Below are 26329 nucleotides of genomic sequence, written 5' to 3'. Positions count from 1 at the left end.
TGGTGATGGCCTGCTTTACCTGCTTCTCCTCTTTCTTTGATAAAATCCATGGTGCAGGTGGAAGATGAACGTGCCCACCCTCCTCTCGTGGCCAAGCTTGACGCATACATCCTGCGACCCGCAAGTCCTCCCGTATGCTAACATTGTCTCGTTTACCAATAACATGTTCCCAAATACCAGATCCCACATTCTTGAAGATGTGCATGGGATTAAAATCCATGGTGCAGGTGGAAGACGAACGTGCCCACCCTCCTCTCGTGGCCAAGCTTGACGCATACGTCCTGCGACCCGTAAGTCCTCCCGTATGCTAACATTGTCTCGTTTACCAATAACATGTTCCCAAATACCAGATCCCACATTCTTGAAGATGTGCATGGGATCAAGAAGATGGTTGATCTTAAGATGGGTCCAATATGGTAGCCGGAAAAAAATGGAGTACCTACACAAGGGATTGCTCTATGTGATCTTTAATCCAATTAGAGACTACACAAAACAAGATTGAAAAACATTACTGTACCTGTTCATGCCATCTAGAGGAAGAACATTTTTTGACTCCCAAATACGCTTCCAGTCTTTTGCATGAAGTGTTTGTGGAGGAATGTTACTCTTACTAGCAACATATTTAGGATGATCTGATGGGAGAAATCGATGATGAGTATCGAATATGGTCTTACACAAACCGTCAGCATACTCATGTACTAACGAAGGGCCACAAATAGGACATGCATGTTTACTCGATGTTTTCAAACCTGTTAAAATATAAATAAAAGTTAGAATAATAAAGTCAATAGTTATAATTAATATAGCCAATAGTATTAGAGTAGGGAGGTAATTAGAATTCTTACCAGAACAATCATTGTATCCTGGAAAGTCATGCATTGTCCACATCAATGTCCACATCAACACTGCTTTTAAGTTGAAATGTCGAGAGGAGGGAGGCCCACTAATGTCCACCACCACAACACCTCTCCATAGTTCCTCCAACTCATCAATCAACGGTTCGAGATAAACATCCATATGCTTGACTTTATGTTTCCCTGGAATTAGAAAGGATAACATAAGATGTCCCTTCTTGATTGCCATTGATGGTGGAAGGTTGTAATTCACCAACACAACTGGCCACACGCTGTATGTGGTGCTTTTGAAACCAAATGGATTCACTCCATCCATACGACCTAGGCCAAGTCTCAAGTTTCTGGGCTCTGTTAAAGCTGGGCCACTCATCTTCAATATGCTTCCAAGTAGGAGTGTCTGCGGGAATTCTCCACATGCCATCGTTCGATCGATGTGAAGAATGCCATGACATGAGCTCTGCTATTGCACTTGAACATGTGTTTGATGCGAGGAATTATAGGAAAGTGTTGCAACACTTTAGGAGGTACATCAAAAACTCTTCACATCTGTTCTATACCTTGCTTCACCACAAGTGGGACAATGTCGAGCCTCCTTATGCGTCCCACGAAAGAGAATGCAATCATTGACGCATGCATGTATGCGATCATAATCCAATCCTCCAAGAGATGTCACATAGCGCCTCGCTATGTCTCTTGAGGTGGGTAGTCTATTCCCCTTTGGAAGCATGTTTGATAATAGCTTGCATATCCAATATCATCAATTAGTCCTAAACCCTAAACCCTAAACCCTAAACCACTAATTCAAATTTGCAAGTTAGAATGCTTACTTCAATAATGCGTCGACTTGCATTGCTCCATCCATAAACTATTTGTATATTGAGTAGTTCAAGTGAAGCACGTAAAATAGAGAATGTGCACCCTTCAAAAACCAGTGTCGATGAAGCCTTGTAAAGATGCTCTTGTTCCATATCATCGTCGTCCATACCTTTGGGATCATCCCTAAAAAGATACCGCACCATATCATCCAAACACTTCCTCTTCCACAACTTCGTGGGGTGCAGGGCTATTGTCATCCCTTTCCCACTCATCTCTAACAATAGATCCCAAAGCTCCAGCATCATCTCGTCGACGCTTTGCGTGCTCTCACCGCGCGTAGGGCACCATGTTAGGGTGTGGTACTGCATCCTACTTCAATTAGAGTATATATATTATAACTCCATTAATTTGGACACCATGAGTCATTTGAATACTATCAATTTACATCTACTCACCTCTAAACTTGTTTGATTCCATTCTCCATACATGGAGATGTGATTCAAGGTAATTCGACGTGCTCGTATAATGCATCCTTGACATCGATTACACATACACTTGATCCTTTGTCCCAACCACACATCGCAATTACGATGACGCATTGTCTCATCCTCACCAAAACTGCTTGAGGAGGTTGATGACATCCTATGTACAAAAGAGCAAACACATAATCATAATTAGTTTTTAATGAAAGTATAAAAAGTCTCTATATCCTATGTTGATCGCGTGTAATAGCGCATCTCCACTGTTTTAAATTGCGTATAAAAGCGCGTTTAGCTAAGTAAAATCGCGTATATGAACGCGGTTGTTTATTATACACGCGAATATACACGTGCTCCTACATGCGACCACCTGTCTATACCTAACACATAACCTGCCGCCTTCTCCAAAGACCATTTTCAAACTCCATCTTTCCTCTCCTTCGTCGCCACCAAATCTTCTCTCTTCCAACAGAGAACTAAAGCCAAGTGCAAGGAGCAGACACAAGTGAAGGAAACCAGCCAAAAAGAAGACTCACTTTTCCAGAGGTGAGTCAGTTTTTCCTTTGTCCTGTCTCTTTCCTTCCATTTGTTTATGCGATTGTCTCCGTCCTTCTCTCGTCATGCCTGCTTCAGTATTTTTATGAACGATAGTGACAGTCTGGGCTTTCTTTTTAAGAAAGATTTGTCGGTGGTTTGTCATTTTTGAAAAAGTTTTTGCGTAGGCCGCGTGTATGATGTTGAGATTCAAGCTCGATGTCAGTATGAGCCAGCTATGCTATGTGCTGGCAGATTAGGTAGGAACATGTGTGAGACATAAATGACCGCGTGTCCAGCTGGTCATAGTGTGTGTGGACATTACATTAGGTTTACTTTGTAGTGTGGACATAACACTATGTTGTGTTCTCCTTTGTGTGTGTGAGAGAGATGGTGACTATGGCTTCTCTCCTTCTTTATGGTTGATGATTATGGATTAGGGTTTGCTTCTCTTGTGTGTGTTACATCCTGCTCCTGTTTTTTTATCATGCAGTTGACATGCAGGTATACACCTCAGCAGAATGGTGTGGCTGAGAGAAAGAATCGTGTCATATGTGAAGTGGCAAGGGCAATGCTCAATGAAAAGAGCATGCCAGATTACTATTGGGCAGAAGCATGTGCTACTGCAGTTTATATATTGAACAAAACACCTACAGCAGCCATTCATGGAAGCACGCCAGAGATGCGACTCACAGGTTACAGGCCAGACATTGGACATCTGAAAGTCTTTGGATGTGTAGCTTATGTTCATGTGCCTGATGAAAGAAGACGGAAATTGGATCCTAAGGCAGAGAAATGTGTATTTGTTGGATATGCACAGGATCGCAAAGCTTACAAATGCTATAACCCTCAAACTAGACAAGTAGTCATCTCACGAGATGTTGTATTCGATGAGCTTGCTAGTTGGTATAAAGCCAAAGATGAGGGAGTCATTGACACACTTGAGGCGAATGTGCCTGTGAACTTGCCATCACAAGCAAGTTCTAGTTCTACTACTATGTCTGGGCCAGCAGCAGAAGCTAAGAGTAGTAGCAGTGTACGTCCATGGTCAGGACGTCTGAGACATGAGAGTGTGAGCACTGGGAGTAGTGCTATGGATAAAGGCAAGAAGAAAGTCGAGGGAATTGGGATCACAGGTTATGAGTCCTCTAGCTCAGAGAGTTTGGATGAGGAGCTAGGGATACCTGTTGTACGCACACCTGGTGTTAGGCAGGACAGATATGTGCCACCACATGCTCAAGTTACAGGTGTACAGAGTGACCCGCATGCATTGCGGAGATCCCAGAGGGTCAGATATCCTGTTGACAGGTTGACATACAGAGATTTTGCTATGCACTATGCATACATGACATCTATGGTGAAGCATGTGGAACCTACATGCTATACAGAGGCTGTTGGAGAGCATGTATGGGAAAAAGCAATGGATGTGGAAATGGACGCATTGGTCCATAATGATACATGGGACTTGGTTGCACTACCAAAGGATAAGAATGTTATTGGATGTAAATGGGTTTACAAAGTGAAGTGCAAATCTGATGGTTCTATTGAAAGACATAAGGCAAGATTGGTAGCAAAGGGTTATGCACAGACCCATGGATTGGATTATGATGAGACGTTTAGCCCAGTGGCTAAGATGGGCACAGTGAGAGCAGTCATTGCTATGGCTGCAACTAATGGCTGGGAAATGCATCAGATGGATGTTAAGAATGCATTTCTGAATGGAGATTTACAAGAGGAAGTATACATGGCACAGCCAGAAGGGTATGTACACCCTAGATATCCCACTCACGTATGCAGGTTGAAAAAGGCATTGTATGGTCTAAAGCAAGCACCTCGTGCTTGGAGTGATAAGATGAGCAGATATCTTATCTCACTTGGTTTTCAGACTTCTACAGCAGACTCTTCACTGTATGTGAAGAAGACACAGCATGGGATTGTTTTACTAGTCATCTATGTGGATGACTTGATTATTACAGGTGATCATAGTGCAGATGTGATGCATGTCAAGAAAGCTTTGAGTGGGCAATTTGACATGAAAGATCTTGGTGAGTTGAGATACTTCCTTGGCATTGAAGTGGTGAAAGATCATGGAGGTACTTGGTTAGTACAGCGCCAATATGCCTTGGATATGTTGGCAAAGTATGGCATGACAGGGTGTAAGCCTATGAGTACACCATTGGAGCAAAATGTGAAATTGCGGGCTGATTATGGCGAGGAATTGGATGATCCTTCTATGTACAGGAAGATGGTTGGTAGTCTCATATACATGACTATCACACGCCCAGATTTGAGTTATGCAGTGGGGCTAGTGAGCCAGTTTATGCAGAGCCCCAGGAAACCACATTTGGATGCAGTGAGACGCATCATGAGATATGTGAAAACCACAGCACATTATGGTTTATTCTATGAGAGTGGTAAAAGCTTGGACATACATGGCTACACAGATGCTGATTGGGCAGGTAGCGCATATGACAGGAGGTCTACTAGTGGATATGCTTTTACACTTGGCAGTGCTGTGGTGAGTTGGAGTAGCAAAAAGCAACCTACAATTGCTTTATCCAGTACAGAGGCTGAGTACAGAGGTGCAGCCATTGCTACTTGTGAGGCTATATGGTTAAAGAGTCTCTTGGCAGATTTATGTGAGCCTCTTGATGGCAAAGTTGTCATACATTGTGACAACATGAGCAGTATGCAGTTGGCAAAGAATCCAGTATTTCATGCGAGGACCAAACACATAGAGGTCCATTATCACTTTGTCAGAGAAAAGGTGCTGGATGGTACAGTTGATCTTCACTATGTGAAGACTGATGAGCAGGTGGCTGATATCTTCACGAAGCCACTTAGCAGGGAGAAGTTTGAGTACTTCCGAACTATGTTGGGAGTACATGGGATGAGCTTGAGGGGGAGTGTTGAGAGTGTTGATATCCCAAGCTCATCTACATCTTCATCGGCAGTACATCATGAGCTTGAGAGGGGCTGTTGAGATTCAAGCTCGATGTCAGTATGAGCCAGCTATGCTATGTGCTGGCAGATTAGGTAGGAACATGTGTGAGACATAAATGACCGCGTGTCCAGCTGGTCATAGTGTGTGTGGACATTACATTAGGTTTACTTTGTAGTGTGGACATAACACTATGTTGTGTTCTCCTTTGTGTGTGTGAGAGAGATGGTGACTATGGCTTCTCTCCTTCTTTATGGTTGATGATTATGGATTAGGGTTTGCTTCTCTTGTGTGTGTTACATCCTGCTCCTGTTTTTTTATCATATGAGTGCATGTATGTCTGCGTGTACCATGTTTGCACAGATTGTTCACGCATAGATACATGCGTTTTTGGACGGGTTTTTACACGCGACTGTGTTTGTCCTTAAAGATGCTGTATAAAGTTTGTGCTTTCAATCTTCATCTTTGTGCTTTGATACATAGAGTGATTCCCTTCATGGCGACTGTGCTTTGATACATAGAGTGTTTCCCGGCATCGCCATCCCCTTTATCGCCTCTCATAGTAGCTCTTATTGCCATCCCCTTCATGGATCCTTCATGTATATACTTTTATTTTTACAGATTCTTCATGGATCCAGGTTCTTCATCCGATCCATTTGCATCGGCACTTGGATGATGGAGATGCTAAATCATTTTGGGCGCCATCCTGGTCTAGTTGAGCTTATAGAGTACATGTATGCCTATCCCCCTCCTGGATTCCTTGGTATGGTAACCCCACCCCCCCGAGTATCCATGTCACTCCACTGCCGTCTATGCCTGCGAGTTCGGTGAGATGGCATGCAGCTTCTCCTCTTCCACGCCCACCGAGGAGACGTACCCCCTACCAGACACACTCACGCACACCTTCCCAGGCATCGTCACGTCAGGTCTCACAGCCACCATCATGTACTCCCTCACAGCCACCACAGTCACGTACACAATCCCCCAGTCGTGACTCCACCTGTAGTACGGAGGATAGCAAATGCCGCAGTAGGGAGAGTGGGAGCTTTGGATGCGGTGGTGGGTACTTTGGTGGGGGAGGTAGTAGGGCACACAGTGAGAGAGGAGATAGAGGGAGAAGAGTTAGAGGAGACAGTGATGATGAGAAGGAGGTGAGAGAGGTGGAGGGAGTGATTTACTATGATGTGACAGATAGGGGTGGGGTAGTGATGGATGCGAGGGGGAAAGATGTAATAGAGTACATGCATGGGGTAGTTTCAAACTTGTACAAAAATTGTTTTATTAAATTTAAAGATCAAAATAACCGATTAGTTGGGGAGGTGATAGATGTTGTACATAGTCGCGGTACCCCAATCCCCCACATATGACATTCTTGGATGTATGGAGAAGGACGCGAATAAGGGAGATCTTAAGTAATAAAAGATCTCACCTTAAGAAACTCGCGTACGATGATGGGCTAAATGTAGCTGCGGGTGGCTATCCTGCCAAGAAAATTGCCACTGCGCACAAACGCGAGTGGAAGGAGGCAAAGAAATGAGCAGAGGGTGGCCTGAAGAGCAAGCAGCATGTGGAGGCACGACGGATCCAGATGGAGACCATTGGATCTTTGCATTTCAGATCTGGCAGCGTCGAGTCATGGGAGGCAGAGTTCGTAAGTATCTTGCCACTTTATTTGATTGTTTACTTAATTCATTGATTCTATGATTATTTTAATCTTACAAATTGTGTTGATTATGTTACAGTGACGGGTTATGGGGAGGAAGCCCACAACCCACGATACTGGGTATGCTCACCGGCATAGCAGACGTGACACGTGGGCCCTCTTCAGAACCGAGGGACATATTACGGAGGCGCAGTTTGAGATGGCCATGAGATCATACGGTCGACAGGTACTTGAAAACTCTAAAATGAATGATTTTGGTTTATTGAATCACATATATATATACTTATATACGATATATTACTTGAACAGGCACAAGCTGTTGCTGCACTTGCTGATGCTCTTGCCACTGATGATCCACCTGCCGCCACTGCTCCTGCTGTGGACGTGAGCACTACTGATCGGACATGCATACCGATGTGAGCTCATCTGATCATGGAGGGAGCAGCGGGTCATCATCTGGGTCTGAGTAGTACTCAGACTTATAGTATCACATTCCATATTGAGGATGTGGTTGTATATATATTTTTGTAACTGAAGCCATAGGTCATTCTTTAACCTTTGTATATTCACATGTCCAATCCTCTTATGCCACATATCAATGTCCTATACCACATTTTGGCTTTTAGAGAACATGGCTGATTTTAACTCAGGAATTCCAGCATCCAACTTAAACAACCTGCCTTCTTTCTTGCCTTTAGCAATTACTCTACATCCATTCTTGAAATCCTCAACGAAGCAACCATGCTCGTTGAAACGAACCTGTAATCCCTGTTCCACCATTTGACCAACTGAGGCCAAACTTTTTATAATAGAAGGCATGTACAATACATCTGACATAGACTTTGTTTGACCATTGTGCATAACCAATGGTACACTTCCAACATGTGTAATGGCATGCTGGGTATCATCTTCTGTTTTTTCCACATAGCCTTTCACATCCATAGGCTTCATATGCTCAAACTATTCACAATATGACAAGTCATATGGTTTGATGCTCCAGAGTCCATATACCAAGTGTCATCATAGATCCCACAACATGTTTCATGGCAAACAAGTGATTTGCGCTGCCATCATTACTGTTGATGCATAATTTTCACCACCATGTTGTGCATAATGTCCACGATGTTGTGCTCTACCCCCTCTCAAATCATTCTGTTTGCGAAAACAATCACGTGCCATATGACCAAATTTTCCACACTAATGGCATTCCACATCCTGCATAGATGTTTGTTGGCCTTGCCAACGTCCTCTACCATGAGGATTACCTCTGCCTCTCTGAGGTGTATATCCACGACCACCTCTAGAATCATATGAAGGCTGAAAATTCTGTTGTGGTGACCTGTCCTGCCATCCACGACCATTACCATGGCCACGTGATGCGAATCTCCCCCTGCCTCTAAAGCCTCTTTGTTGCAAATAGAAAGCCTGATTTCTGCCATTATCATCATGGCTAGTAGATGCATCCTGAAAAGAATCATTTTGATTTCCTCAACAAGCAAGAGTGAAACCAACTCATCAAAGTCTGGTAAACCTGTACTCTGAACCGAGATGGATGTATCAAAAGATTTATATTCCTTGCCAAGACCACACAAGGTAATGTCTACCAAATCATCATCAGGCATGGGGGCATTGATTGTTGCCAATGCATCTGCATACTTCTTTATCTCTTGTACATAATCATGGATGCTCCTTCTATTCCACTTCACATTATGTATCTGTTGTCGCAACTGAGACTTGCGAGCAAAATATTTATATTCCTTGCCAAGACCACGCAAGGTAATGTCTACCAAATCATCATCAGGCATGGGGGCATTGATTGTTGCCAATGCATCTGCATACTTCTTTATCTCTTGTACATAATCATGGATGCTCCTTCTATTCCACTTCACATTATGTATCTGTTGTCGCAACTGAGACTTGCGAGCACTCGTGTCTGTATCAAACAACTTCACTAATGTATCCCATGCATCCTTGGGATTCTCAACATCATGTATGTGTATGAGTATGGCATCCGAAATACATATAGACAGATAATGCAACACTTTGAATGCTCTTTCTGACCATTGGTTATGAGCTATAACCTGCTACTACTATGTAGGTTGTCGGGGTAGTTCCGGCTCAGCACCTGTAATGAGATTCCAAAAACCTTTTCCCTTCAGAAAACTTTTGATCCTATACTTCCATGCCTGGAAGTTCTTCCTATCCAGCTTTTCACCAACAATTTGTACTAGATTATCCGACATATTGCTCAATGCAAACACACCTTCCGTACACGTCCAAATCTGTAAACGAGCCTTCCTCAGCTCAACCACACTCCAATGAATGTTCTAGATACTCCAAAGTAGTCAACAAACTTCAATGTTGATGTAGAAAATCAACCTGTATGCATCCAAAATGAACTGGTTTATGCAGTCCAAGATACCCTGCTTTGATGCGCTTTCCAAGGCTCCAAATTGTAATGTAGTGGTTCAATAAAGTGTGGATAACTTGCGTTGACACCTAAACAACCTCAATGTTGAATATCAACACCATCCAACATGCGTACATATCAATTTTGTCAAACCCCCTTCTCTGTTTTGAGAAAAACCAGTAGTAGATTTGCTCTAATTTCTTCAATCCTTGTCCAAATTGAGCAACCAGGCATTCATTAGCTTAGAAATGATGTCCACTAACTCCATGTAAAAGGAGTTAGACCAATTGTTTAAGACCAAAGAGTAATTAGTCGATTAATCACACTCTGTTTCACTGCAGCCAATTAGACAGCCTATTTAATTGGCTCATTTCCAGCTCCATTAGGCATAATTGATCAATCCAATCATATAGCCTCCTTCTCAAGTGTATGTAGCAACCAATTGCTAACCCAATTTTGGAATATGTCAAGCACAAGAGTTGATTTTGGTCCTCCGCCTATCAAATAGTATGAAAAATACTCTGTTTCTCTGTATGATGCTGCGCCGCCTGCTGTAGGGGGGAATTGGAGTGATTATGTTGCTAATTGATGATGCTATTAGATGCCTAACACACCTAGGCAAGTGTACAATCCATCAATTCTTTGATTTTTGCCAAAAACTTGCTCCAATTTCATAAAAAATGAACCTCTTTTTCTCTGTTTTGTGAGAGCTCAAAAACCAGTAATTTTCACTCATTCGAATGCATCAAAATTGCTCCAAAAACAGTGTAGGGCTTGCACATTAGTTGCCAATACATTCTTCCTTGTCACATACATGTTTCTTTTCCAGATTTGCATCTATTTCACCATACATCACCGCTTCCAAGCCTCAATGGAAAGCTTCCAAAAACCAGAATTTTCTTTTGCTTTGGGCAACCCTAATTTGCTTTGTTTCTATCTGAATCACCTCCAATCCGCTCAAGGATGTTTAGAATACCTTACTCGGTAGGCCAAGCTCTCAGATCTGATAGAAATCGGTGTGCTCCAAGCTTCACAGCATCAATGGCAGGCTTCAAAGCTTTTCTTCAGAGCTTCTACTCCCTCTTCTCTCACTCACTCATAAACCCTAATAGAGAGCACCAGGCTCTGATACCATGTTGAAAAATAAGTGGAGGGAGAGGAGACACACACACAGGAGAAAACCCTAATGTATATTGCAAACCCTAACCATAGAGGGAAGCCATCTCCCTTCTCACACAATGCATAAAGCCTTAATCCATAATACACAAGACACACTATGAGTTGTGTCCACACACATCTAACCCTAGCTAATGTCCACACACTATGACCAGCTGGACGCGGTCATTTATGTCTCACACATGCCATTACCTAACATTCTAGCACATAGCATAGCTGGAACACACTGACATCGAGCTTGAATCTCAACACCTTTGGTATCACCATGTTGTCACTCTCATCTATAATTGGCCATGCACTTTGAAGGAAATCAATATTTTGTAAGTCATCCCTTGCACCCTTGGTATATATTTTACTAGTTAAATGGTACCAAACATTTCTCACCACATTCTTAAAGATGTGCATGGGGTCTAAGAGATAATTGATCTTCATCTCACACTAATATGGAAGTCAAAAGAAGATCGAGTGTCTTGAAACCCATGGGAGGTGGTGGATTTAGGGTGCATCTCCCTGCCTCAAGCAATGTCTACCTCTCCTCACACAAGTGGTGAGACATCATGTGGCACATGCTCAGGTTGTGAAAAGTGGAAAGAAATCGATGATAAATCATCTTCTTTTGTATAAAGGGTCTTTTTGAAACAAGTCATGGTCCACAAATTGGACATGCATGATGCCCAGAGATTGTAATACCTATTACAAAATTTAGAAGATTGTAAGATAGGGTAAAACTCTCATATGTCTATTCATTATGCAAGTTTAAGACTCTCATATGTCTATTCATTAGGTAAGTTTAAAGTTAGAAAGTTCAGATTTGTACTTGAGCACTCGAAGAGCCTCGGATAGTCAAGCATCATCCAAAGCAAAACTCCTTTCATCTCCACATCATGCCTATTTATTGGCCTTGGGACATCATGCACTTTGATACCTCGCCATAGTGCCTTGAGCTCATCAATCAAAGGCTTGAGGTACACGTCCATGTTCTTCACCTTATACTTACTTGGTATAGGGAGAGAAAGCATGATAAGACCTTTCTTGATTTTTTCAGCCACCACGGAGGGAGGTTGTAATTCATCAACACAATAGGCCAAGAAGACCATGATTTAGACTTGAAGCCAAATGGGTTAACACCATCCAAGACATAAGTGACGGGGAGCATCTTTAAACTCTGGCCATTGTTGCTCCACATGTTGCTACACTGGTGAATCAACGGTGATCGTCATGATGCCATCGGTTGAGCAATGAGTTGCATGCCATGTCATGAGCGATGAGTTGCATGCCATGTCATGAGAAATGAGTTGCATGGCATGTCATGAGATCCATAACCTTCTTACATCTAAACCTCTGTTGATATGCGAGGAATGATAGGGAAGTATCTCAACACTTTTTGGGGATTTTGTTGCAAATCATCTCTATATCAGCACTCTCCACATTGTAGACATTGTGTTGTATCTTTATGAACCCCTATAAATAGCATGAAACCATTGGGACACATGCAAGTATTTTTTTATACTCCATACCTAACATAGAGAGCAATGCAACCATCCCTTTGCCATAGATCCTTCAGGACTTGCACTCTAATGCACAAAACCCTTCACGACTCCTATGAATCTTTCAACCCAAAACATCTATTGTATGCTTATAAATCCAACAAGCTCTACCTCCTCAACAAGGTGGATAAGCACATGGACTTGGATGTCAAAAACGGACATAGGAAACTCTTTTTCCATCAAGTACACTCTAACTTTTTTTTGTAGAATGTCCTGAGTATATATTTCCTTTGACATAATCCACCTAGAAAATGATAAAACACCAATCAATAACTAACTTTAATTGCAAAGAAGAACACCCTAGATACTTTTTTGAAGGGAGTGCATGTACTATCTCTCTGAGTACTTGCAGCTTGTTGATGATGAGGAGGCTCTCCCTGTTTGGATGGTAGAAGAATCAAGTAAATTATCAGAAGAGATGTTATGTGGAAAGGGACTCCCAGTACGTCTTGATCATGACAAATAAGAGAATTTAAGCATTTTCATGATCTACAATTTAGAACGTATATAAAAATGGATCGAAGAGCATGATAAAGAATGGCAACAAAATATGCAAAGAACATCCAAGAGGTAATGGGTTACCCCCACCATGTCAATACCATGGATACAAGACCGAATAAAAAAGGCACAAGAAGAAGGTGCGCAAGTTACACATGAGGAGTTCGAGCTCCGTTTTGGGTGTGACAAGGAGGTAAGATATGGCATGGCCCACACGTCTAGTATTCTATGTGCATGTTTTTGTGATGTTAATATTCTCTCCGCTTGTGATTTTAGGTTCGGGCATATAGTAGTATGTGGGCCTATATCTTCGAGTCAAAAGGATTGATGATATGTGTCTTACTCAAGACTCGTGCATTGTTGCATCATTTCAACAACAATCTCTTGCAAGTGCCTGTGGTGACACAAACTTGTCTCGATGAGACGAACTAGGTTACGTTGGGGATCTAGAGAGAATATATGAAGTTAATTATCATTTTATGAAACATGTATAGTTCAACAAGAAATTGATTCATTCTCTCACATGTTGGTGTATTTGGTGATAGTTCAAGAGTATGTTTATTATAGGTCATTTTGAAGGTTTGCCTGGTTTCGTACACAATACAGAGGCAAAGATGCTACCGTGAAAAGAGAGCCCATGGGTTTTTGGTCTATCGACTCCTTCAAGTTGCTACTATGAGCAAGAAATTAACCTTACCTTCTTCTAATGCATTTTGAAGGTTCGCTTTGTTCCGTACACAATACGAGGCAAAGATGCTACCGTGAAAAGAGAGCCCATGGGTTTTTGGTCTATCGACTCCTTCAAGATGCTACCGTGAAAAGAGAGCCAATGGGTTCTTGGTCTATCGACTCCTTCAAGTTGCTACTATGAGCAAGAAAATAACCTTACCTTCTTCTAATGCATTGTGAACAAGCATTCTTTTACAAGAATCCAAATGACAGTACATGGTGGCAAATTGTGTAAGTCAATCCTCAAGGTTGATAAATTTTTGATAGCATAGTGGCCTCCTTGCTCAAGGATAGCAATCATATTTATATCCAAGAAGATACATCATTGGCCAAGGAGGAGTGTACAGATCCCAACCTTACCATGATGTGGTGATTGCTCAAGGAGATAGACTAGGACCATCTAATGTGAACAAGGAATGGGAGGAGGAAGACAAGGACAAGGGGGATGAAGACCTGCTTGAGTTTGGCATTGAGGAGGTAACTGAGCTTGTAACATAAGCTTTCCCTATACCACCTGGGCTAGACCTAACAAAAGAGGAACTATAATTAACTAGCAAGGACAATAATGAACCGCTCTTTTACATTGACATTTTTCTTGATTCTAGTCCTTGAAACTTAGGTACAATCCTACTACTCCAATAATTCCCCTAGTTTTAATGTGTCACATGCTTTCCAACATCATGATTAACACATATGTTTATCCGCTTAGTCTTTTAAACAAGGTTACATATTACTACCATGCATTATCTCTCTGGTTCCTGAGTATAATTGCACACTCCTGTAAAATACCCTTGTGGCTCCAAATGACCCAGAACTCTCGCTCTAGCTATGTGATGATGACAAATTTCTTCCTGACATCGTCTTGGTCCCTACATTTAAAATTTTATGTCTATTAATAAGTTTAATTACAATTTATAGCCATCTTGTATTATAATCAAAGATCTCTTACCCCAATAGCTTGTGGACCTCAGGCATATAGAGATCAACGAGGTCTCGAAGAGCCGATGATGGAAAACCTTGCCTCTATCTTGGTCCACAATGTGTCCTTGCTTGTTGATGGAGCACTCTATGCCAATGCCCCCTATACAAGATCGTGTAGCACCAACGGTCGTGGGATTGGTTGCTCGTGTAGATCTATGATGCTCCGCTCTCATCACTCCTATAAGAAAATTAAAACAAATATTTATTTGACATTAAAATTAAAACAAGTAGTTATTATGCATTGAAAATTAAAACAAATAGTTATTAGACATACAAAACATACTTCATACTCGCATCGACGATGCCTCTGCTAAGTCCTAGGTGACATAGCTAGGCCCTCGTATACCTCTGCTCCTAATGCAAACCTAATACTAAGGTTGACACTACATGAACTATTTAATAAATTCAATAAGTGGGTTAGAAGGAATGACACTTGACTGAATGGTGCACTAATGTAGAGCCAAAAGCTGCATCCTGTTTCACTGCTTAATGTTTTGGGATGTCCGAGTGGGACCCACATGTCCAAACTCTTAAAAACTTGATGGATCACATGTATACACATTGGATATATGCATTCGAGTATCAAAACCCATGTTGATGTCATCTGTAACATCCAAAACATCGAAAATAGGGCTGTTGTAAATTGCAACCCCCATGCCTCTGCTGCTACTAACTAGACCATGGCTGAGATGCATCCAAACATCTTGGTTTAACCTAGGATTTGAGTTGGTCATAGTTCAATATATGTACTAGACTCTCGTGATGTCATCTTACCAATAGCACTCCTATTCTCGTTGGACCTGGTGAAAATGACAACTTTGCATGTTGTACACTACTTGTAGCTTACTCTGTTGCTCACTAGTTTGACCTATCCCAATGGGACCCACATGTCCAAACTCGTCAGATGATGATGGCTCACCTGTATACACATTGGGTGTACTTGTCCCATTATGAAAAATCATGTGGATGTTATCTATAACATCAACAACATGAAAAACAATGTTGTTGTAAACTGTAACCCCCATGCCTGTGCTACCACCAAACCATCGTTTGTAGATGGGTCTAGACACCTTGATTTTGCCTAGGGTTTGACTTGTTGATAGTCCAATATATTGACTTGACCCTTGTGATGTCATCTTGCCAGTAACACTCCTATTCTGGTTGTGTGGACCTGGTGGAAATTGCCACTTTGCGTGTTACACTCTTTGTAGCCTGCTTCCTTGCTACTTAATGTTTTGGCATGTCCGAGTGGGACCCACATGTCCAACTACAACCCCCATGACTCTGCTGCCACCTAGAAAATGGCTGTAGAAGAGCCTAGACACATTGGTTTTGCCTAGGGTTTGTCTTGGTCATAGTACAATATATCTACTAGACACTCATGATGTCATCTTACCAATTGCACTCCTATTCTGGTTGTGCGGACCTGGTGAAAATGACAACTTTGCGTGTTGTACACTACTTGTCGCTTACCATGTTGCTCATTGTTTTGACCTATCCTAGCGGGACCCACATGTCCAAAATCTTCGAAAATTTATGACTCGCATGTATACGCATTGGGTGCACTCATCCTAGTATGTACTGTGGACGTTATCTGTAATATAAAAACAAGGTGGCCAATGCATGCTGGTATTCTATTTACATGCATTGGTGGGGGCACCCGACATGGGAGCTATCAGCATGCTTAAGTTATACTGGCATGCATGGGGGCTATTGGAATGTACCGGGAGATTTGGACCATCTACCTGTGATTTCATAGCACCAACCTTTCTTCCCAGATGTTGATTATCTTTACCTCTACTCACCCTCTACACATTTTCCATCATGATCTTCCTCTCCCAACTTATCAGACTTTGCTTCTAGAGGGGGATACATTCCTTCTTTCAGTGTGTTAATGTGGGACCCTGGTATCTTTCATCTTCTCTCATGGATCCCTTTTGGTTGTTAGCATTCATCTCCTATGATGTGGGTGTCAATGTGGGACCTTGGTATCTTTCATCTTCTCTCATGGATCCCTTTTGGTTGTTAGCATTCATCTCCTGTGATGTGGGTGTGCCCACCCAGAGGAATCCTTGATGATTCCCACACTGGGGGATTTATGAACTCTCAGCACTCTCTTCTCTTACAGGTACTCAGCTCGATGATTTGTGGCATTTTCGTTTTGGCCACTTGAATGTGGACACGTTGTGGTGGTCTTTCCGGGACTAGATGGTCGATGGCTTTCCAGATGTTGGAAAAGAAGGCAGGGAAATTGTAGTTCTCACATTCATGGGAAGACACATAGGGAGTCTTTTTGAGATGAGTATAAGGATGATGTTAGAATTCATCTCCTTTTTGTACCATACTAAGTAAGAGCATGTGATGTGGGTGTGCCCACCCATGGGAGGACTCCCTCATCATGTTCAAATTTTTCCCATTTTTCTAGTTTTGTTGTAGTTGTGGTGGGGGAGCTGTTTTTTTTCCTAGCTGACTTGTAGGAATTAACTGAATAAGAGGGGCCAACTTTTGGTGCTGGCTAATTAGGCCATGTACTAGCAGTCTAGGATAGACCTAGTCATGGGCCCATTTTGGGGATTTTGGCCTGTTTCTACTGGTTGATTGTGCTGTGCAGATCCATCAAGAAGGGTGTGTGTGGATCCATAAGAAGGGGGCGTATGTAGGTGTGTGTGCAGATCCATCAAGAAGGGTGTGTGTGGATCCATAAGAAGGGGGCGTATGTAGGTGTGTGTATGTGCGTGGATGTGTGTAGGTGTGTATGCATGTGTGTAGATAATTATAGGTGTGTGTATGTGTGTGTGAAGTAGAGAAAGAGAGGGAAAACCTTACTTGTGAGGGCACCTTGAGGAGGTGAAGGAAAAGAATACCTTGAGGAGAAGAAAAGATAAGGAAAGAAGGAGAGAAAGAGCGGGAGAGGGGAAACCTTACCCGTTGTGAGACCATTTGAGGAGGAGAAGGTAGAAAGCACCTTAAGGATGCGGTCTTGTGAAGGAGGAGAGAACCTTGAGGGGAGGGGATGGAGGCATGCTACAACAACAAGAAGCAAGAAGGGAGAAAATCTAGGGCTCGAGGGTTTGGGAAAAATTTTGTGTTGTGCCTCTGGAATCGATTTTTTGTAGGAAGTGCTAGCTGCACCTATGGTCACATAACTAGTTGCATGTGTGCTCCTCCTCCCGAGTGTGGCTACATAACTGGCCATGCATGTGGTAGAGCTAGTGTGGCCATGTATTAAAAGAATGAATCCTAGGAAATTTCCAAAGAGTAATTCTAGATCTTGTGCATGAATGCAATTATTAAACAAGATATATAATGAGAAAGAGATGAAGGATGTACTTACTTGAGGGTCACATCCTCATGCATAAAGCATGATCGTGAGATTCTAGATCTTTTTCCTCCTCATTTCTCCAAAATCATGGCAATTCAAGAGAGATGTTCTAAGATATACACAAAAGACTCTTGCATCAATCAAGGAAATATGTCCATTGAACATAAACAACACCACAAAGTTCCACTTCACCGACCAAATGCACTAGAAGATGCAATTGGCTAGTGATTATTATTCTAGGAAAGTTTTCCTTGATCATACACACTACCTCAATAACATTGAGATGAATATATCCTCAAAGGAGATAGATCCTACACTATTGAGAGGGTATCTACATACATAGCAATCATGTACACTATTTATTATACATAACTTAGATAGTGAATCTTTAGGAGGCTCACCAAGCTGCCATTTTGTAAATAATGTCTCCCACCTTCTTATCTCCACAACCAACTATAGCTGTTTTGGAAGAATAAACTATGCATAGAAAAAAAATAAAGTTACCACATGCGCCTCTATAAATTATGTACCATAAAGAGAAAATGAATAAAAGAATATTCAAATACCTGTAATATCTTGTGCCAATCATGTGTCTTGAGGCCATATAATTGCACTTCTCCTTTCTTTTTGGTCTTTGTTTGAAGGAACCCTTCAATGAATGCATTACTCCCGTGTGTACAAAAAGAGGCAATCACACTTTTCACCTTACTTTACTCCTTCTTGGTTAATACCCATGGTGCCTTTGGTATCACCATGTTGTCACTCTCATCTGTAATTGGCCATGCAGTTTGAAGGAAATCAATATTTTGTAAGTCATCCCTTGCACCCTTGGTATATATTTTACTAGTTAAATGGTACCAAACATTTCTCACCACATTCTTGAAGATGTGCATGGGGTCTAAGAGATAATTGATCTTCATCTCACACTAATATGGAAGTCAAGAGAAGATCGAGTGTCTTGAAATCCCATGGGAGGTGGTGGATTTAGGGTGCTTCTCCCTGCCTCAAGCAATGTCTACCTCTCCTCTCACAAGTGGTGAGACATCATGTGGCACATGCTCAGGTACTGAAAAGTGAAAAGAAATCGATGATAAATCATCTTCTTTAGTATAAAGGGTCTTTTTGAAACAAGTCATGGTCCACAAATTGGACATGCACGATGCCCAGAGATTGTAATACCTATTATAAAATTTAGAATATTGTAAGATAGGGTAAAACTCTCATATGTCTATTCATTATGCAAGTTTAAGACTCTCATATGTCTATTCATTAGGTAAGTTTAAAGTTAGAAAGTTCAGATTTGTACTTGAGCACTCTAAGAGCCTCGGATAGTCAAGCATTATCCAAAGCAAAACTCCTTTCATCTCCACATCATGCCAATTTATTGGCCTTGGGACATCATGCACTTTGATACCTCGCCATAGTGCCTTGAGCTCACCAATCAAAGGCTTGAGGTACACGTCCATGTTCTTCACCTTATACTTGCCTAGTATAGGGAGAGAAAGCATGATAAGACCTTTCTTGATTTTTTCAACCATGGAGGGAGGTTGTAATTCATCAACAAAATAGGCCAAGAAGACCATGATGTAGACTTGAAGCCAAATGGGTTAACACCATCCATGGCCAAGCTAAGACATAAGTGATGGGGAGCATCTTTAAACTCTGGCCATTGTTGCTCCACATGTTGCTACACTGGTGAATCAACGGTGATCCTCATGATGCCATCGATTGAGCAATGAGTTGCATGCCATGTCATGAGCGATGAGTTGCATGCCATGTCATGAGAAATAAGTTGCATGGCATGTCATGAGATCCATAACCTTCTTATATCTAAACCTGTGCTGATATGCGAGGAATGATAGAGAAGTATCTCAACACTTTTCGGGGATTTTATTGCAAATCATCTCTATATCAGCACTCTCCAAATTGTAGACATTGTGTTGTATCTTTATGAACCCCTATAAATAGCATGAAACCATTGGGACACATGCAAGTATTTTTTTATACTCCATACCTAACATAGAGAGCAATGCAACCATCCCTTTGCCGCCCCATAGATCCTTCAGGACTTGCACTCTAATGCACAAAATCCAACAAGCTCTACCTCCTCAACAAGGTGGATAAGCACATGGACTTGGATGTCAAAAAAGGACATAGGAAACTCTTTTTCCATCAAGTACCCTCTAACTTTTTTTGTAGAATCTCCTAAGTGTCTATTTCCTTTGACATGATCCACCTAGAAAATGATAAAACACCAATCGTCGCGATAACTAACTTTAATTGCAAAGAAGAACCCTAGATACTTTTTTGAAGGGAGTGCATGTACTATCTCTCTGAGTACTTGTAGCTTGTTGATGATGAGGAGGCTCTCCCTGTTTGGATGGTAGAAGAATCAAGTAAATTATAAGAAGAGATGTTATGTGGAAAGGGACTCCCAGTACGTCTTGATCATGACAAACAAGAGAATTTAAGTATTTTCATGATCTACAATTCAGAATGTATATAAAAACGAATCGAAGAGGATGATAAAGAATGGCAACAAATATATGCAAAGAATATCCAAGAGGTAACGGGTGAACCCCACCATGTCAATAACATGGATACAAGACCGAATAAAAAAGGCACAAGAAGAAGGTGCGCAAGTTACACATGAGGAGTTCGAGCTCCGTTTTGGGTGTGACAAGGAGGTAAGATATGGCATGGCCCACACGTCTAGTATTCTATGTGCATGCTTTTGTGATGTTAATATTCTCTCCACTTGTGATTTTAGGTTCGAGCATATAGTAGTATGTGGGCCTATATCTTCGAGTCAAAAGGATTGATGATATGTGTCTTAAGTACTCAACAAGACTCGTGCATTGTTGCATCATTTCAACAACAATCTCTTGCAAGTGCCTCTGTGGTGACACAAACTTGTCTCGATGACGAACTAGGTTACGTTGGGGATCTAGAGAGAATATATGAAGTTAATTATCTTTTTATGAAACATGTATAGTTCAACAAGAAATTGATTCATTCTCTCACATGTTGGTGTATTTGGTGATAGTTCAAGAGCATGTTTATTATAGGTCATTTTGAAGGTTCGCTGGTTCCGTACACAATACAGAGGCAAAGATGCTACCGTGAAAAGAGAGCCCATGGGTTTTTGGTCTATCGACTCCTTCAAGTTGCTACTATGAGCAAGAAAAGAACCTTACCTTCTTCTAATGCATTGTGAACAAGCATTCTTTTACAAGAATCCAGATGGCAGTACATGGTGGCAAATTGTGTAAGTAAATCCTCAAGGTTGATAAATTTTTGATAGCACAGTGGACTCCTTGCTCAAGGATAGCAATCATATTTATATCCAAGAAGATACATCATTGGCCAAGGAGGAGTGTATAGATCCCGACCTTACCATGATGTGGTGATTGCTCAAGGAGATAGACTAGGACCATCTAATGTGAACAAGGAATGGGAGGAGGAAGACAAGGACAAGGGGGATGAAGACCTCCTTGAGTTTGGCATTGAGGAGGTAACTGAGCTTGTAACATAAGATTTCCCTATACCACCTGGGCTAGACCTAACAAAAGAGGAACTATAATTAACTAGCAAGGACAATAATGAACCGCTCTTTTACATTGACATTTTTCTTGATTCTAGTCCTTGAAACTTAGGTATAATCCTACTACTCCAATAATGAACCGCTCTTTTACATTGACAATTTTCTTGATTCTAGTCCTTGAAACTTAGGTATAATCCTACTACTCTAATAATTCCCCTAGTTTTAATGTGTCACATGCTTTCAAACATCATGATTAACACATATGTTTATCGGCTTCGTCTTTTAAACAAGGTTACATATTACTACCATGCAATATCTCTCTGGTGCCTGAGTATAATTGCACACTCCTGAAAATACCCTTGTGGCTCCAAATGACCTAGAACTCTCGCTCTAGCTATGTGATGACAAATTTCTTCCTGATCTCGTCTTCGTCCCTACATTTAAATGAAAATTTTATGTCTATTAATAAGTTTAATTACAATTTATAACCATCTCGTATTACAATCAAAGATTTCTTACCCCCATAGCCTGTGGACCTCAGGCATATAGAGATCAAAACAAGGTCTCGAAGAGTCGATGATGGAAAACCTTGCCTCCATCTTGGTACAACAATGTCCCCTATACAAGATCGTGTAGCACCAACGGTCGTGGGACTGGTTGCTCGTGTAGATCTATGATGCTCCGCTCATCACTCCTATAAGAAAATTAAAACAAATATTTATTTGACATTGAAATTAAAACAAGTAGTTGTTAGACATTGAAAATTAAAACAAATAGTTATTAGACATACAAAACATACTTCATACTCGCACATCAACGATGCCTCTGTGCTGAGTCCTAGGTGACATAACAACCTCTGCTCCTAATGCAAACCTAATACTAAGGTTGACACTACATACTATTTAATAAATTCTATAAGTGGGGCGAAGCTGGAGAAGATAGGCTTGGGGAGAATGGCACAAATACTTCCAATAAGCATCGACACGGAGCTCTGCACTAGGAATACTCACTTCTTATGGTTAAATCCTTCTTGGAAGGTTAAAAATTAATTCTAATCTCATTTTCTTACCTTAAACTCTAACCTTATCAAGCTAGAGATAAAGGTTAAACATTTTTATGTTTATTAACCTACTTAGAATGAGGTTAATTCATTTAAGCTTGTTTCTATGATAAGAAATCTTATATTTATTCATTTTATGATGAAAGAGAGCTTTTGATAACATTTATATATCTATTTTCTTATGGAAGTTGTATTCGATTATTTTTAAATAAACAATATGTTTAGATGCATTTGTGTTTATACTGTCGGTATAAAGAGCTGCAGTTATACCCTCGTCGGTATATACGGGTAGTCATGATACTTGGAACTATAAGGTAAATACCATCATGTCTAGGCCTCAAGCAAGTCAGGGTTCCATACAATTGCGGTACTTCCATTTGAAGACCCAATTACTAATTTACGAATTTTTAGTTTGAATATCAAATTGTATGAATTATATCACACAATTACAACCTTTTTGTGTTTCTTGATAAATTTTTGACATATTTGTCTTCTCAATTGATCTTTAATCGCTCTGATACAAACTATGAGATCCCTGTTCCCTCCGAGGAACGGATTCGGGGTACTAGCAGCGGAAGTAGTACTTCTCGCGAGGGACAGGGGTCCCACATCCGGGGCCTCGCCCACGGATATCCGAACAAGAGACTAATCCGTCGATTTATCCAAAATCGAACCCGAAAAAACTTCCCTTATCTGGAAAGCACGGGCGATTCCACCATGATAATTTTTACTCTAACGTAGTCAAACCATTTCTGATCAACAGATCAAGAAAGAAACTTGCACTTGGATCATTGGGATCAACGCTTTTTTCCCCATCAAGAGGCACAGCCGTTGATTCCTATCCATAGAACAATTACTATCCGGGATTTACTTTATCTATCGTAGTAATAGAATTTGAATCTCGATTTACGGATCCATCAGTCCAGCATAACCCCATCCAGTCCCATGGGTTAGCCAACCGCCCAACCACTGTAGTGATGGGATCCAATTAGGAATTTGGTTAGGTTTTGTCCCGGGTACACCAAGGAAAAGAGTTCCAAGGCCCCCTAGCCGGAAGTTCATGCAAACATAAAACTAGTTACACCACTTACACACCCAATATGAAATTACCTTTTTCTCAACATCAGCTAACTTTAAAACAATCTTTTAATGAAACTATAGTATCACTGATCACAATCTTCCAATTTATCCGGTTGATTCAATTTCCCATCATTCCTTCATCAGAGTATCTATGGCATCATTGGCAACTAGAACGCTCACCACCTGTCCACTCAGGGGCCTTTTCAATAGTTCCTAGCCCATAATACTCGGCAATATAATCACTTATCAAGATGGACTCTCGTTGAAGATCAGCAAGATCAACCAAACACATCCATATAAAGAGCCATGGGCTCATCCATTGAAGACCAGCAAGGTCAATCAACCAGATCCATGCCCGATTTCAGAAAATAACTCTTACTCCTTGTTCCAATATCTTCCTCGATGCACGCGTGGGTATCCTGGGCGACCCAAAGCCCGAGCACCGTATGGTCAGCACCCTCTAGGATCCTTCTCGCAGGTGACCTAGCGCTTCACTCATAGGCTGCTTCCTTGGTCCCTCATCCACCGTACTGGAAGCTCACCATTTTAATCGAACCGAGGCTGGTCAAGACCTCGGTCGACCTTGCTACGCGAGACGTCATCCATTGACTCTCCGTCAGCAGTTGCAACTTTATCAGTTAGGTCACCATGACCTTAATCCATAAGATGGTCAAAATGCTTCCCCAACATTCTTGACATAAAACAGTCATTTACAAATAGTCACAAAATACAGTTTCTATATCGAACTCCGTCTTTCCACATTATCCCTCCTCAATCCACATTACTTATTCCACATTCCCTTTATATGTACTCATTCTCATCCATTCATTCATATCAATGACACATTATTTCCCATACACATTCACCTTCATTATTCTTCATACACATCCATGCATACATCCATTTTCACATCCTTATTCATACATCCACATCCACATACATACATCCATACATACACATCCACATGCAGACATCCACATCTACATGCATACATCCATACATACACATCCACATTCACATCCATACATCCACATCCACATCTACATTCACATCCATACATCCACATCTAGATCCATTTCCACATTCCCATTCATATAACCCCATACGCCTTCTCATCTATTCTTTTCATCACATCCATTCTCACCTTATCACAACCCATATTCATCTTATCTCATCACATATACTTCTTATCTCATCCCATACATATCTTATCACATCTTAACTCTTCTTATCACATCCTAACTTATCTCATATGCATCTTATCACATCTTATCATATCTCATACACCCCTTATCACATCCTAACTCATCTCATATACATCTTATCAGATCCTAACTCATCTCATATACACCTTATCCCATCACATACACTTCTTATCTCATCCCATACACATCTTAACTCATCTTTTATGCATACCTCTATGCAAGAATTTCAATTGTTATAAAAGTAACACTTTTATAATAAAATAATCATTTTTTGGTAATATTTTTACAATAAAATAATAATTTATTTATTTTTTTTATTTCTATGCACGAAATTCAATATGATGAAAATAACATTTTTATAATAAAATAATCATTTTTTTTCTTTACAGTTTTACAATAAAATATTTTTTTTCATACCTCTATGCATGAAATATAATATGCTAAAAGTAACACTTTTATAATAAAATATTCATCTTTTATGCATGCCTCTATGCATAAAATTCAATTATGCTAAAAGTAATACTTTTATAATAAAATATTCATCTTTTATGTATACCTATTATGCATAAAATTCAATTATGCTAAAAGTAACACTTTTATAATAAAATATTTATTCTTTATGCATAATATAAAAATTCAATTTCTCCATGATTACAATGAAATTCTTTCAATTAATCTAGGATGATAATTCCTAGAATATGGTAGGAAGTTCTCTTTTCATGCTTTGAATGAAATTATTTTATGTGTAAATTTTTACAAAATTTTGCCATAGCTCCGCTACTATGACTGATAAATCTCAATTATTTTAAAAGATAAGGCTTATCTTTAAGGAAATGATTAGAATGATCCCTAATTGGATCATTAACCCTTAATGGATTGAATCAAAAATAATCATGGAATACATAAACTAAAAGTATAGATTTAAAAAAATCATTAATTTGTTCTCAAGCATAGATTAATCTTGGATTAAGGAAAAGCTTTATGAAAAGCTTCATTTGGATTGAGAATGGGTCATGAGTATGACCATTTCTTGAGTGAGAGAGAGAAATTACATAAAAACCATTAGAATTAAATATAAATGAAAATTTATGTAATTCTTATTAATCAATTAACTTCAATAGCATTCATCTAATTATGTAACTCTTCACTACTATTCATCAATTAACTTCAATAGCATTCAAAAACCATACCAATTAAGCTTCTCAAGCTTGAGAGGGGTTGAGAAGAGAGAAACATTATCGAAAAGATCAAAATTCACTATTTACCTTACAAATTGCTTGATTCTTTGTTCACGGTAGAGGCCCCCAACCAATTAATTGGTTTAGTATGTTGATGGAGCCACCAATGGGGATTAAAGAAAGAGGGAAGTGTCAAAAACTAGTGAATTAAGGAGGCTTCTATTTATAGGAAAAATTGAGCTCCTAACCAAACAAACTGATTCTAGAATTTTCCAAGTCAGTTTGGTCACTTTTTGACCATTTTTAGGTCAG

The sequence above is a fragment of the Cibotium barometz genome, chromosome 64 (genome assembly GCF_041138505.1).
Source record: "Cibotium barometz isolate CiBa-2024 chromosome 64, ASM4113850v1, whole genome shotgun sequence".
Lineage (NCBI taxonomy): Eukaryota > Viridiplantae > Streptophyta > Polypodiopsida > Cyatheales > Cibotiaceae > Cibotium > Cibotium barometz.
This window is presented reverse-complemented; position numbering follows the sequence as displayed.